General features: G+C 37.0%; 1 protein-coding gene across 1 annotated transcript in view; it reads left to right on the top strand.

Moving 5' to 3' along the window:
• sgca (sarcoglycan, alpha) overlaps positions 1-6,937 on the top strand; it is a 30,184-nt gene extending 23,247 nt beyond the window's left edge. Inside the window, exon 14 of the transcript XR_015091651.1 lies at positions 6,915-6,937. The gene's annotated coding sequence lies outside the window, so the exon portion shown is untranslated. The remainder of the gene's footprint in view (positions 1-6,914) is intronic.
• The last annotated feature ends 9,852 nt before the right edge of the window (positions 6,938-16,789 follow it).

Raw genomic sequence — 16,789 nt, 5'->3', positions numbered from 1 at the left:
AAATTTTATATCTGTTCTAAATGTACAATAAAAAAAATCTAGGTTTTCATACTCCTGTTAACAAAAGTGGAAAAAAAAATGTAACTAATAGAAATAGTTCAAATGAATTTTTGACGTCTATAGCCGTCAATGGCAGTGAATGAGTTAAGTGCGCCTTAGGGCCATAAAAGTACAGTAAATCCTAAAACTACTCTTAGAAGTACTCCCCCCCCCCCCAAAAAAAGTTACTCAAGTAAATGTAACGGAGTAAATCTACTTCGTGGTACACGGGGCTAGTTGGCATAGCCAAGTCAGTAGTACTCATTGTAGTAATAGTTGTCTTATTTGTCGTAGTGGTAATCATGGAAAATGGTCAAATCCACCTTGCAAAGCCCTCAAAGCGCTTTACATCGACGACTCGTTCACCTTCTACGTCATAGAAGTGGTAGAGATAGTTGCAGCATTGATGATCATTTTACTTGGAGTAATAGTGGTGGCAGTAGTACTAGTGGTAGTACTAGTTAGATGGTGCTAGACGCATGACATTGGCGATGTCGGTGAAAAAGTTCCACGAGGGAACTGGAGCTCTGTGTTAAAATAGAACTTGTAATTTTCTGCTCTGCGCCGCCCCAGAATGAAGTCTCGCACTAACAGATCGTTTTGTGGCCTTGCTTTTTTTCCTTCTTTTTTTTTTTTGTTTAAACCCTTTTTGGGCGCTTAAGGTCATTGAGACTTGCAGAATATTCCAGTAGATCCCGGTCAACAGGATGGGTCCGCTCTGGACAAAAATCAGGATCCACCGGCGTTTGTGCCCTGCCATAGATGCGCTCGTCTATGAAAATGGAAGCCGTAGACTCAATGCGGTCAGCAGCGACAAATGACAAGTTTTGCATGGCTTCACGTAGCGGTTTAAAAAAGTTCCTCGCTGTCGCCGGGTGCCAGAAGAAGAGCAAATTGTACATTCCCAGCAAGCCTGTGAGCTGCAGCGTGCACGTGTTCCTACTTGTAGCTTTGCACTAAGAACCCCCCCCCCATGCCTCACTTGCTTTCATACACACTATTTACATTTCCAAGGGACATTTGTTATTGTGGCCAACATTCAAATATATGCATTTAATATTTCCTTTCAGTAACCCTTTCTTCATGGTTTAAGTCTTTTCAGTTTTTCTTTGCTCGTTTGCAAGTTCACCTGCCTCCGGTAAATTACAGGGCAGGACTGAGAAAATTGTACAGTATCGTCAATCACGTGAGACGCACTACATTATCTTTAGATGCTACGTGAGCTTTGATACACTTCAAACTGAAACGTAACATTTTGACACGGATAATTCATTTGACCTGTTTGGAGCGTGAATATATGACTTGCGACTTGCAAGTGTGATTTTTCTTACTGTCGAGGCCCAAGGCAGGAAAGAAGGACCTCCATGTTTTCTTTCTTCAAATTTGACTTCAAATTTTTACAACAGCATTTACTGGTGCATTCAGGGGCACTTTTTAGGGGAGGAATTCTTAGTTTTCTCAAAACTGAGAAGTCAACTTTATTTATATAGCACCTTATCATGTATTGAAACAACGTAAAGTGCTTTACACACAAAAAAGAATAACATTTAAAAAAAATTAAGTGAATTTACTGTTGTGTTCACTGACAATTTAAGGAGGAATCCTCTTTTTTTTCATAACGCCTGATAATTTCATGACTTAGAAAAGTGCTGCATTCACTGGCACATTCTAGTAGAGGAGTCCTCAGTTTTTTCCAAACTTTTTTTATTTTTATTCTTGACTTTTAGAAAGCCAAAAAAAGTGACATGGCAGATTTTACGGGTGCATTCACTGACACTTTCTAGAAGAAGAGTCCTCAGTTTTCTCCAAACTGGTCTCTTTCTAGAATATGACTTCTAGAAACTTGACTTTTACTGGTGCGTTCACTGACCTTTCCAAGGAGAGGACTCAACCATAATATATTTTTAAAGTGTCCTTGCTTCTTCATGACTTACAAACTTCTGGGGGGGGGGGGGGGGGGGGGGTTGTAATGTGCTGCATTGATGTGTTCAATGATGCTTTCTAGAGGAGGAATCTTTCGTTATTTTTTTGTTTGTTTTTTCAAAATGCTCCTCTAATTTATTGACATATACTGTAGGAAGTGTTTCAAAAGTCAAGTGCTGCGTTCACAGACCCTTTTTTTGTGAGGAATCTTTTGGAAACTTTTACTGACTCTTTCTATTGGAAGAATTCTTAATTTTCTCCAGATTTGCCTCATATTTCCATGACTTTTCGAACCTGTAAAAAAAGTGACATGGCAGCTTTTACTGGTGCGTTTGTGATGTTTTCTCGGGGAGGAATCCCGAGTTTTGTATGTAAGTGTGACTCTTGTCTTGACTAGAAGTCATCGTTTGCACTCAGACTGCTCATTTTGTGATTTAGTGGACGAACAAAAGTATTGGGTCACATTCCACTCACAGGAAGTTAAGAAAATGTGGTGCCGTTGCCAACATTTGGAACCGTTTCTACCACGCAGCTTTTTCGATGACGTTCTTCCGCACCAAACTCATCAAGCACACCTTCACGGTGTGAACTGGGAGCACCCGTCAATTGCCCCGATACATTTGAGGACAATTTTTTTTTTCTCACGACGTCTCGGTCTGGTTTTCTTTTACTGTCTGCCTCCATCCCAGCCCCCATCACGTCCGTCCCCTCTCTCCCTCTCTCTCTCTCTCTCCCTCGTGCTCTCCCATCCTTCCTTCCCTCCCTCTTCCCCACCTCCGCCAGTGCCGCAGACATCCAGTCAGACAGCCCAGATGGAAAATCTGACTGAATCCTTCCCTGGACTTTTTAGATAATATGCAAGTTGGCTGGCAGGCTGCTGAAAAGCAGCCACACTGGCCGTCTAAAAGTGATTGGAAGTATTGTTGAGCATGAAATGATTGTTTGTTTGCCTAACACAACTTATTGATCATTTGCCTTGAAAGTGGGCTGTGATCGAGCGCCGTGGAGTGCAAGGAGTGGGTGGGATCCACGGTGTCAGATTTCCCTACATTGGGAATGTTGAACATTTTCTCCCAACCTTTTAGAACCTTTAAAAAAAAATGTGACATGGCACACTTTTACTGGTGCGTTCACTGGTGATCTCAAAGGGAGGAATTCTCAGTTTCCTCTACACTCGCCAAAACATAAAAATAAAAATAAAGTTGTTGTAATCACAAATTCTCAGTTTGATCCAAACTGGTCTCATATTTTCATGACTTTTAACTCATTCACTGCCATGAATTCATTTTTTTTTTAAAGATTATAAAAAATTAGTGGCTTATTTTTTTTATTGTAATTAATCACATGACTTCACTAGTTAACTCACGATTAATCACAAATTTTATATCGGTTCTAAATGTACAATAAAATCATCTATGTTTTCATACTCTTGTTAACAAAAGTGGGGGAAACATTTTAAACTAATAGAAATAGTTAAAATGACATTTTGACGTTTATAGCCGTCAATGGCAGTGAATGAATAAAAAAATAAAAATAAAAAGATAAAAAATTCGGGGCGTCATGCGATTAAAGTTTTAATCGTAATTAATCGCAAGACTTCACTAGTTAACTCACGATTAATAACAAATTTTATATCTGTTCTAAATGTACAATAAAAACAATTCTGGGTTTTCATTCTCTTGTTAACAAAAGTGGAAAAACAAAGTTAAACTAATAGAAATAGTTCAAATGAAATTTTGACGTTTATAGCTGTCAATGGCAGTGAATGAGTTAAAAACTAAAAAAAAAAAAAAGTGACACGCCACACTTTTACTGGTGCGTTCACTGACACGCTTGAGGAGGAATCCTCAGGGTTTTTTTATTCCAATGTTTGAAGTAAAAGTCAAATTTGCACGCTATTACTGGTGCGTTCATGATGCCTTCTATTGGAGGAATCTTCAGTTTTCTTCAAATTGGCTTCATGTTTTCATGATTTTTAGAAACTTAAGAAAATGGTGTGTTCAGTGGTGCTTTGTAGGGGATGAATCTTCAGTTTTCTTCACACTTGTTTCATATTTTCACGGCTTTTAAAACCTTCAGTGATGTGGTGCATTTACTGGCGCTTTTGCAAACTGGTCTGTATTTTCATGACTTTTTAGAAACCTTACAAAAGTATAACGGCAGGTTTTTACAGGTGCCTTCACTGATTACTCTTTTAAAGGAATCCCCAGTACTACTAATTCAAATTAATCTACTGTTTTCATGACTTTCACAACTTTCAAAAAAGTGATGTGGTGCATTCACTGTCTCTTTCCAGCGTAGGATGCCTCATTTTCCTCTAAACTGTTCTCATATTTGAATGACTTTATTTTTACTGGTGCGTTCACTGATGCATTCCAAAGGAGGAATTTTGGTTTTTGGTCTTTCCATTTGACTCTCATACTCTGTAGCCTTCTTTTTTTTGGGGATGGTTCATCATTCCCAACATCTGGTAAAGTTCGTCAGCTGCATTAACCCGAGCTGCTGCCATGTGCTCATACTTTTAACCCTCGAGATTCTCTCACTTGAACTCGTTTGTTCGTTTTGTGAGCGTTCTTGTCTCGCAAATGTCCTCTTGTTAAAAAATTTGGGACATTAGTTGTGAATTGTTAACCCCCCAAAAATGGAGTCCAAGAGTTTAGCTGTTTAAAAATGGAGGTGAAAGCGGGTGGAAGCTCCCAGATCCCGTCTGGAATTGTTGTTACCATCCTCACTGGAAGTAGGAGGTGGCAAAGACGGACAACAGAAAGAAAAAAAAAAAGAGAGAGAGAGAGAGAGAGGGAAGAGCTCGAAGTAAAAAAAAAAAAAAAATCTTTCTGTAAAGGTAAATTCAAACAGAGAGAGAGAGAGAGAGAGAGACTGAAAATGGAAAGAAAGATGACTCATCCTCTCCTTTCAGCTGCAGGGACAAAAATGCTGGGACTTTTATGTGGACAAAAGTTTTAGGACACCTATTTATCAATAATTTCCACTCAGAGGTCAAAGGGCGTCTATTATTTACAGTATGCTTCCCTGTTGGCTGCGAGGCCACATTGGATGAGTTTTTTTTTGTATAATTACATTACAGTAGGAAAAAGAGACAACGTAAATGAGATAACAGTGCCTCCATTTTCTTCAAACTGGCCTCATATTTTTCATGATATTTAAAAGAATGGGGCGTTTACTGGCACTTGCTCGGGGGAGGAATTCTTAATGTTCTTCAAATCTCTAATTCTTTTCATGACTTTTACAACCTTAAAAAAAAAGTGACATGGCACTTTTGACGTTTTCCATACTGGGATTTTTTTTTTTCAACCCTACAAAAGTGACACTTGACTGGTGCATTCGCTGTTGCGTTCCAAAAGAGGAACTTTTCAATTTTCTTCAAATGAACCTTGTTACTACAACTTCTAGAACTGTCAAAAAGAGGCCTCATATTTTCACTTTTAGAAACTTATGGGAATCTTTTACTGGGACATTGACTGCAATTTCTACCTTTTGATATCAGAAACATTGTCACAAAAAGTTTAGAAGCTGGAGCTTTGTGCTTCATTGACTTGACTCCATTTTCTGGATCTGAATCCACCGCGAGTGCAGATCATCTGCATGCCACATGTGATGAGAAGTGCTCGGCACAGCAGCCTCGGCCCGACTTTATCGTGCACGTTTCACATTTCTAAACTTGTGATGTGGAACTGGTATAGTTGCCTGTCTTGTTGTTTTGGCAGGTGGTCACATGATGATAAAATGCTGCCATGTTTGTGGCCCTGTGGGACTCCATCGAGGGCGAGACAGGAAGTCCTGAGTTGACCTGTGTGAACTGTCTGGTTTTGTAGTTCAGGTATGCAATATATGACGTATAATAAATGTCATTGGATGTTAAAGGGCATCATGCATTTATCTTGTGTTATTAGCCTCACTCATTATTTTGCTGCATAATATTATGGGATAAATCTAAAGCTAAATTCATCAGCTCATGCTTTTAATGTGTGCAGATTTGTGTACTTGAAAATTCCTCTTAGTTGTAAAGTTAAAGGTATACTGAAGGACAAGGCATTGTAAACGCATTCAAATTGTCTGCCTGTAATTCATGTCTTTGTCGTTGAACTCATTCACTGCCATTGACGGCTATAAACGTCAAAATGTCATTTGAACTATTTCTATTAGTTTAAAAAATTTTCCCCACTTTTGTTAACAAGAGTATGAAAACCTAGACATTTTTTTTAAATAATATGTTTTAGTTGTTGAAAAAAGAAAAGAAAAGATTATTCAAAAATTAGGGGCGTCAGGTGATTTTATTTTATTTTATTGTAATTAATCGCATGACTTCAATAGTTAACTCAGGATTATTTACACATTTTCCATCTGTTCTAAATGTACAATAAAAAAAAATCTAGATTTTCATACTTTTGTTAACAAAAGTGGAAAAAAATGTTAAACTAATAGAAATAGTTTAAATGATTTTTTGAGGTCTATAGCCGTCAATGGCAGTGAATAAATTAAGGGTCCCAAAAATTAGTTATTATTATTTTTTTTTTTAAAGTAATCAGCCTTTTTTTCTGCCAAATATCACCGTCCAAATTTGGCAAAATTCGTATTGATCAGGCCCTAATAAATTGTATAACATGTGTTATTATTTATTAAGTTTTTTTCCCTTGTGTTCTTTTTGTCTTTATTTCTTTTTTTATTATTAGTAGTACTTTTTTTTTTCTTTTTTTTTTTTTTTTACATTTTTGCCTATTATAGATGCATATAAATAATTTAATATCATATAATATGATGGAATAAAATCTAATGAAATAGAATAGAGTCAAATAAAATGCGTACACTTGAATGACTGTTAAAAATGTTAATTATATTATCATTGCCTGTGAATGAATTCAAGTTAAAGTTGAACATGCTGTGGACCTTATCAGTGTACACGAATAATTTTGTCGTCTTTTTTTCCCCCGCAGCGATCAACAACAACTTGTGAGCATGTGCAGTAGAAGTAGAAGAAGAAGAAGAAGAAAGCTGAGCTGCAGCTCCACTTTGCTGAGCAGTTGAGGAGGAGGAGGAGAAGAAAAAAAAGGTGACCTCAATGAATAAGAATGCAATGTGGTCTCCTCTCCCGCCCCGAAACATCCAAGCAGCAAAAATGACTTTTTCCCTTTTTCTGTCAGTGCAAACCATCAAAGTCTTTCACTTTTTTGTTGCAGTCCCTGCAGAGAATGTCGCTTGTCTCCAAGTAAACACTCCCAGATCATCAAGCTGATAGCACTTCCTATTGCTCTCATTTCCCCCCCCCCCTTTTTTTTTTGGGTAGTTTGTCTTTAATTGCCGTCCATTTGCACAAATCTCTCTACTTTTGTTTTTCCACGCATGATGAGGAATCCTGGTGCCCGCCACATGTTGGAAAAGCAACTCGAGGAGGGAGGAGGAGGAGCTGAAATTGATGCTCTCCTCCCTGGTCACCCTGCATAAGCGGCGCTAACGCTTTTCACATGTTGCTGGCGGTGCAAGCTGAGCCTTGAGCAGAAGGCCGCTGACGACATCTCGCCATCGCTTCCCGATCTGCGGCCCGTCCGTGTTTACTTCGAGCCCAACCCAGTGCACAAGCAGGAAGTGCGTCGCCAATCAGTGGAGAAGCGGCTTCAATTGAGCGTGAATCAGCTTTTCATTTAACAGTATGATGCAATACACTATGCGAGGCGTGCGACATTCATAGGTTAAGTTCGCACACACACAGAAAAAGGTCAAATGTGTACGTGAAATAATTCATTCATATTAATAAAGTAAAAATAAAAATGACATATATACAATTTTTTAAAGGTATTTTTAAAAGACTAATATATCTATATAAATATATAGATATATTATACATTTTTCTCATTAAATAACTGGTTAACTGATTTCTTTCCAATAATGAAATGCAAAAGTATTTGTAAAAATAATATGATAATAAAAATATGAATAAGAATAATAAATAAATAAAAATCATTATTTATTGTATATATTATTTAAGTCAACCATATATATATATATATTTTTAATGCATATGTATTTTATTATTTATTGTATTGATTTTATTTTAAATTTTATTTTCTTTTTTTTTTTAATTCATTCATTTATGTATTTATTTTTTTATTTTTTATTTACTTCTTTTTTATTCAACAATAATTGGTTGATTATCATTATTTCAACCAATTATTCCATAAAATATGCTATATATGTCAAATTTTCTTTTTTTACAAATATATTTGCATTTTATTATTAAACTAAATCAATTCACCAATTATTTGATGAGATAAATTAATTGAGAATATTTCCAAATATTATTTAACTGACTAGTTTTTGGAAGAAAAGAAAAAAGACTAAATATATGCAAGCAATATTAAAGGATTCTAGAGGGGTCACAGAACCAGACTTCAGCCAATCTAACTCCATATTGTTAACTCCTCTTTGTTGGGAGGTCAATCTTAAAAAAGAAGGTGCAAACCGTTATATTTTTAAATCTCTGAGCAACTGACTAAGGTCTCATCTCCAAGAGTCAGACCCTGAACCCAATTATCACGTATTGTTAACTGATGCAAAAAAACAAAACAAAAAAAAAGCATACTCGCCAATAATTTTGAGTATAAAGAAATTGCAACCAAATTAGACTTTTCCGCCCCCTTCATTAAACAAATTTTTTCCAAAACTACTAGATTTGAATGCCTGCTATTAACAGCCAGCAACAATGTCAGCTAACATTGCTTTGCTTATTGAGAGACCCTCTCATAAATAACATCCTATTCAATTAATGACCTCTAGTCCGCATTAAGCTATGCTCACTTTATTAGCCTCCCTTAGCAAGTGCATGCTATCATTAAAAGAAAGAACTGTCATTTATTCATCTTCCGGGATGGTTATGACATCTGTGCCCCTGGACGTATCCTGAAAGCAGCTTTTCTTTGGGACGGAGGTGACAGATTGAGCGCATGTGTGAAAATATCATGTAAATAGCCCAAATAGAGTCCCGCCCATTAAACGTAAAAAAAAAATGCTTTTTAATACTGGCGCTCAAATGCTCAGATTCCTATTTGTGAATGATCATAGAAGTGTGCCAGGCAAGTAGGAGTGAGTTCTGTGCGTTTTGAAGTGAAAGGGAGAGTTCAATAAACTCATTCCAAAAATAAAAGTCAAATTAGAGGGTTGCAGCGTTCACTGGAGAGGAAAAAAGGCCACTGGGTTTGGTTCTTGGCGTCGCACACAGAACCGCTGCAAGCACTCCTTGTCCAGTCTTCTGTTATTCTTCCCGTGCCGGGGATGAGTTCTCTTCAAGAGTGGCGAGGAAGTAGAACGTCCTCGCGCATGCTGGTGAAGGAGTCTCCTTTGAGTTTTGAGTTTTTTTTTTTAAAGATTTCCCCCTCAAGATCTCTTCCTTCATCGGCGAAAATTAAGGCTTTCCCTCAACGATCGATTGAGATTTAAATAAAGCTTTTGCCGATATCTTTCCTGACCAAAAATGTACACGTATGTTCCCACAAAAGAAACCAAAGAAAACAACAACTGCCAAGTCATCTGGTCCTAGTTTCTATTCAGTACCAATTCCTTTAACGTAACTGTTCTGGACCATTTTACAGGTCTGTCCCCGCAAAGTCCAGGTCATCTTGTCAAAGTTTATACCAGAGCATCCGGTATGTCCCGAGGCCTATACTGCAAAAGGGTGTCAATTTTTGTCCTTCGCAGTACAGTACTTGAGTTCCCCCAAGCTAACAGTTTGTACATTTTCCAGGTCTGAAATGGTCCAGGTCCAAGTCTTCGGTGTCACCTTAGGGCTGCACCGACCAGATGTTCGACCCCTAAAGGCACTAAGGTGTCCTCGTATACGAGTCCCGAGTCCTTTTAATCGCAAGATATGTCTGGCATGTTTACAGGTCGAGTTGGAGTCCATTTCTGTCCCTCGATGTACTTGTTTGGTATTTGTTCGTACCTTTTTTCCAGGTCCTGCTCCAAAGTCAAGGGGTTCAAGGGTGTAATGGTCAAAACTTTCAGGGTTTGTTTTCCAAGTATCTCCGGATCCAGATCATCCCGGATCAGAGCCTCCCAAGTTCAACCCTTTAGAAAATTGTGTCTGTCCCTTAGCTGTACTACTATGGACTCAACTTTGGACTTCTTCTGTAAACCATTGAGTGACAAATTCATCGTCTCCGTCTCGCAGTAGAAAAGTCTTCCAAACACTGTTCGCTAAGCTTGGTGGTTGTCCTCTCTCTAACGACTATTCCAGTCCCATAAGGCCGTAAGACGTCTGCAAAAACGGAGCCCTGAAAAAATGTCCAGTGGCGACAAAACCAGATGTTTATTTGGACGCCGCGTCCCGAGCAAAACATTGTCCTTGCTGCGGCCAATAGTTTGAGATCGATACTCGCTTAACAAGCTGGACATGTTTCTCAGTAGCGAATCTTGAGTTTTTCTCGCTCCTTATTGAATGTGCTTGATTAAGCGATTTGTGCAAGTCGTCACATCGTTGAGTCCATGTCAGTGATTCTTTTTTTTTTTTCTCATTAACTCATTCACTGCCATTGACGACTATAGACGTCAAAAATTCATTTGAACTATTTCTATTAGTTTAACATTTTTTTCCACTTTTGTTAACAAGAGTATGAAAACCTAGAATTTGTTTATTGTACATTTAGAACAGATGTAAAAATGTCAATTAATCGTGAGTTAACTAGTGAAGTCATGCAATTCATTACGATTTGAAATTTTAATCGCATGACGCCCCTAATTCTTTTGAATTGTAATTAATCGCATGACTTCAATAGTAAACTTACGATTAATCACAAATTTTATTTCTGTAGGTTTTCATACTCTTGTTAACAAAAGTGGAAAAAAAATTTAAACTACTAGAAATAGTTTCAATGATTTTTTTACGTCTATAGCCGTCAATGGCAGTGAATGAGTTAAGATCAAATCATTTGTCTTTTGTATTTGAGGTGCTTACTGCAACCCTTGGTGTTTTAAATTGGCTCTCGGAGTTTCTGTAGTTAAACATTTGAACCGCAAACCAGCTTCGGGCCCTTTGCAAAACGTACGTGTTTGCAGGGAGGCTTGATGATTAAATTGGGTTTCACTTTAACATTTTATGATACTACAAAAGCATGGCCTCCCTTTCGACAACATTGTTTAGCAATTTTTTTTTGTCAGTGATCTCATCTTTGATGGCTGGATATTCATCCTTTGATTTCACCTGGTCTGGTGATCCCTGTCTTCTTCCTCTTGTGTCCAATCAATCAGTCCCTTACCTTATGTCTCATTTGTGCCTCCTTCGTTAGGAGTGCCATCTGAATTAGGATTGTTTGTCCCTCAGTACATTGGTATGTCTTAATATGTCTAGGAAGCATGTACAGTAGATGCTAAACAATACAGTAGAGGACCTAGTACAGATCCCTGCGGGACTCCACATGTAATAAAGCTCAGAAGTCGCATACCGAAATACCGATACATAGTATGTTATGAGCAACAGTATTGATCTTGATTTTTGGTCCACCTGCATCATTCCAGACCAGAACAATGTGGCCTGACTGGCATTGAAGCTTTTGCTACCATCATTACAAAAAGTGCTGATTTTAGCCTCGGGTCGTTTGTTGTGTAATTGCTTCAGATATAAAATGAGCTGAGATCACTTTTCCCCAGGGGGATATACAGTGGCGCTCCATAAAGAGGCCCCCGCTCGCTAATGGGTAGCATGCTGCAGCCTGGTAGCAAAAATCCTACGGAAAAGACGTGAACATGTAAAGCGGGGACCGCCTGCCGGTTCCATACAGGAGATTTGGGCTGTTAATCCATAAAGAAACACAGGGTGCCGGCTTTTGTCTTTATGGGATGCTGACTTGACGGCACGGTTGCGAGCATACTTGAATGCAGAAGATGTGCAGATTGCAAGTTGGTGATGCCAAGGCAGAGTTTCAGATAGACTGCTTAAGGGTACTTTGAGACCTTTGTCTGGTTTTAACCTGGATTTGTAGACATGGTCCATAGATTTTGGATCGGACTGTCGCTAGACCTGAACTGTGCTAGACTTGCTTTGATCCCAAGTGTTTGTTTACTTATTCAATTCAATTTAAGTTTTATTTCACTCTTTGAAATGAAAGAAATGAAAGGAGACAGAAAGAAGTAAAAACTTGTTATACCTGATCAAAAAATAAATAAAAATAATCAACACAAAATGAATGACAGCGAGCGGTCAAGACGCTTTCAATGTAACAATTCTATAAAATAATTCAACAGCATCTCCTTGTGCTATATATTTTTTTCAGTAATTGTGCTTTTATAAAAACATTTGAAAATACAGACATTTTATTTTACAATCCAGATTTTTCCACAAACTGACACCTTGAGTTTTTGTTTTATTCTATATTTAGTTTTGGAAAAAATGTCTGTTCCTCTTAATTTGACCTCACTTTCCTTCTTTTTATTTTTTATTAATTTGTATATTAACTGGTAAAATGTCATGATGGGCTTTAGACATTATTTAAAGGTGGTCAATTCATTAAATGTTAAAAGTTTTTAGTTGTATAAATAATGGATTAGAGTAGTCTCTGTATCCACAACCGAAAACGACACGAATAGCACGTTTCCGTAGAAGAAAGATGGGTTCGGTATAAGTTTTGCCAGCAATTTGCACTAAAAGGCAATCACAACTGGTGCTGATTTTTTTTAAGTAGGTAGACTATAAAAAGGGTACGAAAGTAGATAATCAAATTCAGCGCTTCCCTGGTGGGCGGCAGATGATTTGCAGCAGCTTGAGAAAAATCAAGAAGAAAAAAATTATTTTTCAGTTTTTTATTCTGTGAGACCTACAAGGTCCCCCCCCCCAAAAAAACAATAATTTTTGAGTATGTGCAGACATGGAGGTGTTCCTCAGGGTTTTATCAGGGTGACACAGAGGAAACTCCACATTCAGAAGCAGAAGTAACACTCGGAGCTCAACGTCTCCTGGCGGCTGCCGAGCATAAAACGAAATGAAGGCGTCCACGTCACATTTTTTTTTTTTTAGGAGAGTGGAGGGAGGGGGTTGGGCTTTAGGATGCCAGCTTGTGATTGGCTGAAATAGGCGAGTGTCACGTGGCACTTGAAAGATGTCTGCTGGCTCAGAAGTTTTGGCAAGTCAGTGCGAGCTTGTTTGCTGGCCCAACAAATGCACACTTGAACTAAAAATGTTGTAAAAATTCTTTTATTTTATTTTTGCTTGCTTATAAAGAAGCTTTCGGCTCCACAATCCATACTTGGAGGTTCTTGTCACTCTCTTCACACCAATTCAATAAAACATGAACAACAAGATTTTGCACGGCTAAACACTTGATGCTTTCTTCCCTCCTCCTCTCCCACATTGTCTCCCTAAATTATTATTTTTTTCCTTTTTTTTTTTTTTTGCTCCTCCTGTGTCCACGTCTGCAAGTAGAAGAGGAGGTGCTCTGCCTCTCATCAGCGTTGTGTTTCCCAGGCCTGCCACATCCACAAAGGGAGTGTGCTCGGATGAGGAAAAATGTATGCAGACCAAAAAAAAAAGACCACAAAAGAAGGGGGAGGCGGAGCACTTTATGTGATGATGAGGATGGTAGTAGAGGGTGAACGTGCACTTTTTTGCACCCTTTGGAGCATCGCCTTTACCTATTTGTTGTGTGCGTGTGTGTGTGTGTGTGTGTGTGAGAGAGAGAGAGAGAGAGAGAGAGAGAGAGAGAGAGAGAGAATTGTTTTTTGGCATAATGTCTTGGTGTACACAGCAATATGTGTTTTTTTTTTTTTTATGTATATGACGTTTGATAAAAATCTAATTGGAGTTGTCATTTTTGGGGAAAATTAGTAACCCATTTAAATGGATTGAATTAAATGGTAAACAAATATGCGAACATGGATTTGGGCTATGAGTCCAGGCGCTAACGTTAAGACATGATAAAATGATGTATTGGGAATTTGTGAGACATGATTTTTAATGCCATGTGTATAAAGACATTTTTAACATGACATGATCGGTAGTTCGACATTTTTAAAAATATGACTTCATAGGTCAATATTTTCACAGACGTGATTTTTTAACAGGACATTTTCAACAAGGTATTATTTTTACAGCAAAATGTGAGACAACATGACTTGATGGTTTTTAAATATATTTAAAAATAGGATATTTTTAAATAGAAGACTTTTTTTTTAATAGAAAGATATATAATAATAATGATATATGTATAAATATGAATAATATAATGATGTACCGAAAGACATTTTCTAACATGACAGTGTCTTATAAGACGGGATTTAACATTGCATGATGGATAGTATTACATGTTTCATGACAGGATATGAATTAGATATCAATTTTATTATGACATGATTTATAGTACATCATTTTCAACAATTTATTGTGCAGCTAATATTTCCACACATTGTTAGCATGAGCTGGGCTAACACGCTTACACTGTTTAGCATTATATAAAAAGAGTGTGAGTGAACGTAAGTAGAAGGTGAAAAGCTTACGTTTAACATAAATGATGAGGAAGATATGCATTTGTGAGGTTTTTTTTGCACAGCCTGCTGAATGACACATGAATGCGGGTGATCTCAGTTCGACTATTTGCGTTCACACTTTGCACCCGCGCGGCAAAACGTCTCACACTCACACTCGACATGTTGGCGACATCACGTTAAAAATGGCCGCTGAGCGCGCAAAGCAGCAATTGTAGGCTAATTTACTTGTCGTACTTCTTTTTTCTTCACAAAATAAGTATTATGACTCGTGGAAACGTCCCTGTGAGCTGGCTGGGAGGAGCTGGCAGACTGACCTTTGAACTTTAGCATCCCTGATGTGGCTTCCTATTCTCAGATGTTTGCACTTTATGCCATGGTGAGATGAGCACTTTTACACCTTTATTCTACAAAAAAAAAAGAAGAAGATTTTATTCTTTTAGGGGGGGGGGGGGGGAACTGTCTAAAGATATATGACTTAATAAACTAGGATAACTTTTTCTTAAAGAATATGACTTTTGTATGTAGAAAATTTCAATTTTATTTTTATTTTTTTTAAATACTACTTTTTGTTTTTCTGAAAAGATGACTTTTCATCTTGATAAATATGAGTGTTCTCGAAAACACTTCTATTTTGAAAAATAACTGCACAATGAGACTTTTTCCCTCAAAACCTTTTTTGTCCACAAAATATATAGCTATCGCAAAAAATGACTTGCCTCTCCTAAAATACTTTTTTTGTGTGTGTTCTGGAAAAACTTTTGGCTTTTGTACCTCAAAAAACATTAAAAATTTCTCCTGAAAACTGTTACTTTTCTTTTAATATACAAAAAAATACAACTTATTTCTCCAGAAATACTAAAAATAACATGTTATGCAAAAAAACACTACTTTTATCTTTAGTTTGTTTCGAATTTTGTATTATTATTATTATTTTACTAATTTTTTAAAACTATAATTACAGCTTTTTCTTGAAAAATACAACTTTTTTTTTTATAATACTCTTGCGGAGAAACTGCTTTTTTGTCGTCTTAATTCTAAGTGTACTGAATGTAACTGAAATAGCAAACCGTTAGTTATGTGAATTGTTAAGAGAAAGACTACTGCTCTGACACTATTTTCAGTTTTCCTTCTGAGCTTTTACTTTCCAACGTTGAAGTCACTGCGTGCAGCTTTAAGTGATTCCAGATGTTTTTTTTCTTTTTCTTTTTTTTCTTTCTAGAATTGGACTCATATGGAAGCAGAAGATGTTCCACTTCTGGCTCCACACTGGAAGCTTCTCCCACGTTTTTAAAACGTCAATACGTCCTTTACGAATATGAATCAAAGGCAAGCATGACCACGAGTGCGAGGAGCACCTCGACGCCACCAAGGGCGACTGTGCCGTCCGTCCCCCCCGAGGAGGGGGACGCCCCGGAGTGGCCCCCCTTTCAAGACTGGGGGGAGGGAGATGGTATAGAAATGAAGCGCTTGAGCAATGTGCGAGGCAGGTAGCGACAGGACCGGCATAAAAGCAGAGAAGAGGAAGAAGGAAGAGAAAATTGAAGTCAAATCTTGAAACAAACAAACGGTATATTTTGGTGTGACTTTGCACAGATGCAAATGGAGAATGTGAAACGTCCTCATTGGATAAGTAAAAACATATTTGTCTTCATGCTAATAAAAGTGTAACTCTCTTATTTGGACAGACGCACAAGTCCAAACAGGAAGTTCAAGTCTCAGATGTGTCTGTCATGATCTGCTTTACACTTAATGACATCGGTGTGTGTCTGCGTGTGAGTCTTTTGTGCATTGTTTAAAACTGCTGCCATAGATAGATACATAGATAGATAGATTGATAAAATGACAATTTATAGTAATATTTTTTTAATGATTAAAAAAACGTTTATGACCAAAATGGCATGAGTAATATTCTTTTTTAAAAGACATGATGATAGTAAGACAAAAAAAAGCCATGATTTATTTTAATATAAATTAAAAAAAATACTATGATGTATAATAAGACTAAAACTTCCATGTTATATAGTAAGATACTAAAAAAATAATGATGTATAGTAAGACAAAAAAATGACAAAATAACGATGTATGATTATTATTATTATTATTATTATTATTATATAAGCTATACTAAGATTTAAAAAAATAACATTATGTATAGTAAGATGAAAAATGACATAATGTATTGTAAACTTAAAAAAATAAATCATGATGATAGTAAGATAATTAAAAAAAAAAAGATGTATTGTAAGACCAAAAATTACATGAAGCATAGTAAGATTTTTTTTTTAATAATAATAATTGCATGGATGTATAGTAAGACTAAAAAAAACAGCATGATGTGTCGTTA

Source organism: Leptonotus elevatus, chromosome 20, assembly GCF_054856555.1.
Source record: "Leptonotus elevatus isolate MCC_2025b chromosome 20, RoL_Lele_1.0, whole genome shotgun sequence".
Taxonomy (NCBI): Eukaryota; Metazoa; Chordata; class Actinopteri; order Syngnathiformes; family Syngnathidae; genus Leptonotus; species Leptonotus elevatus.
This window is presented reverse-complemented; position numbering and strand designations above follow the sequence as displayed.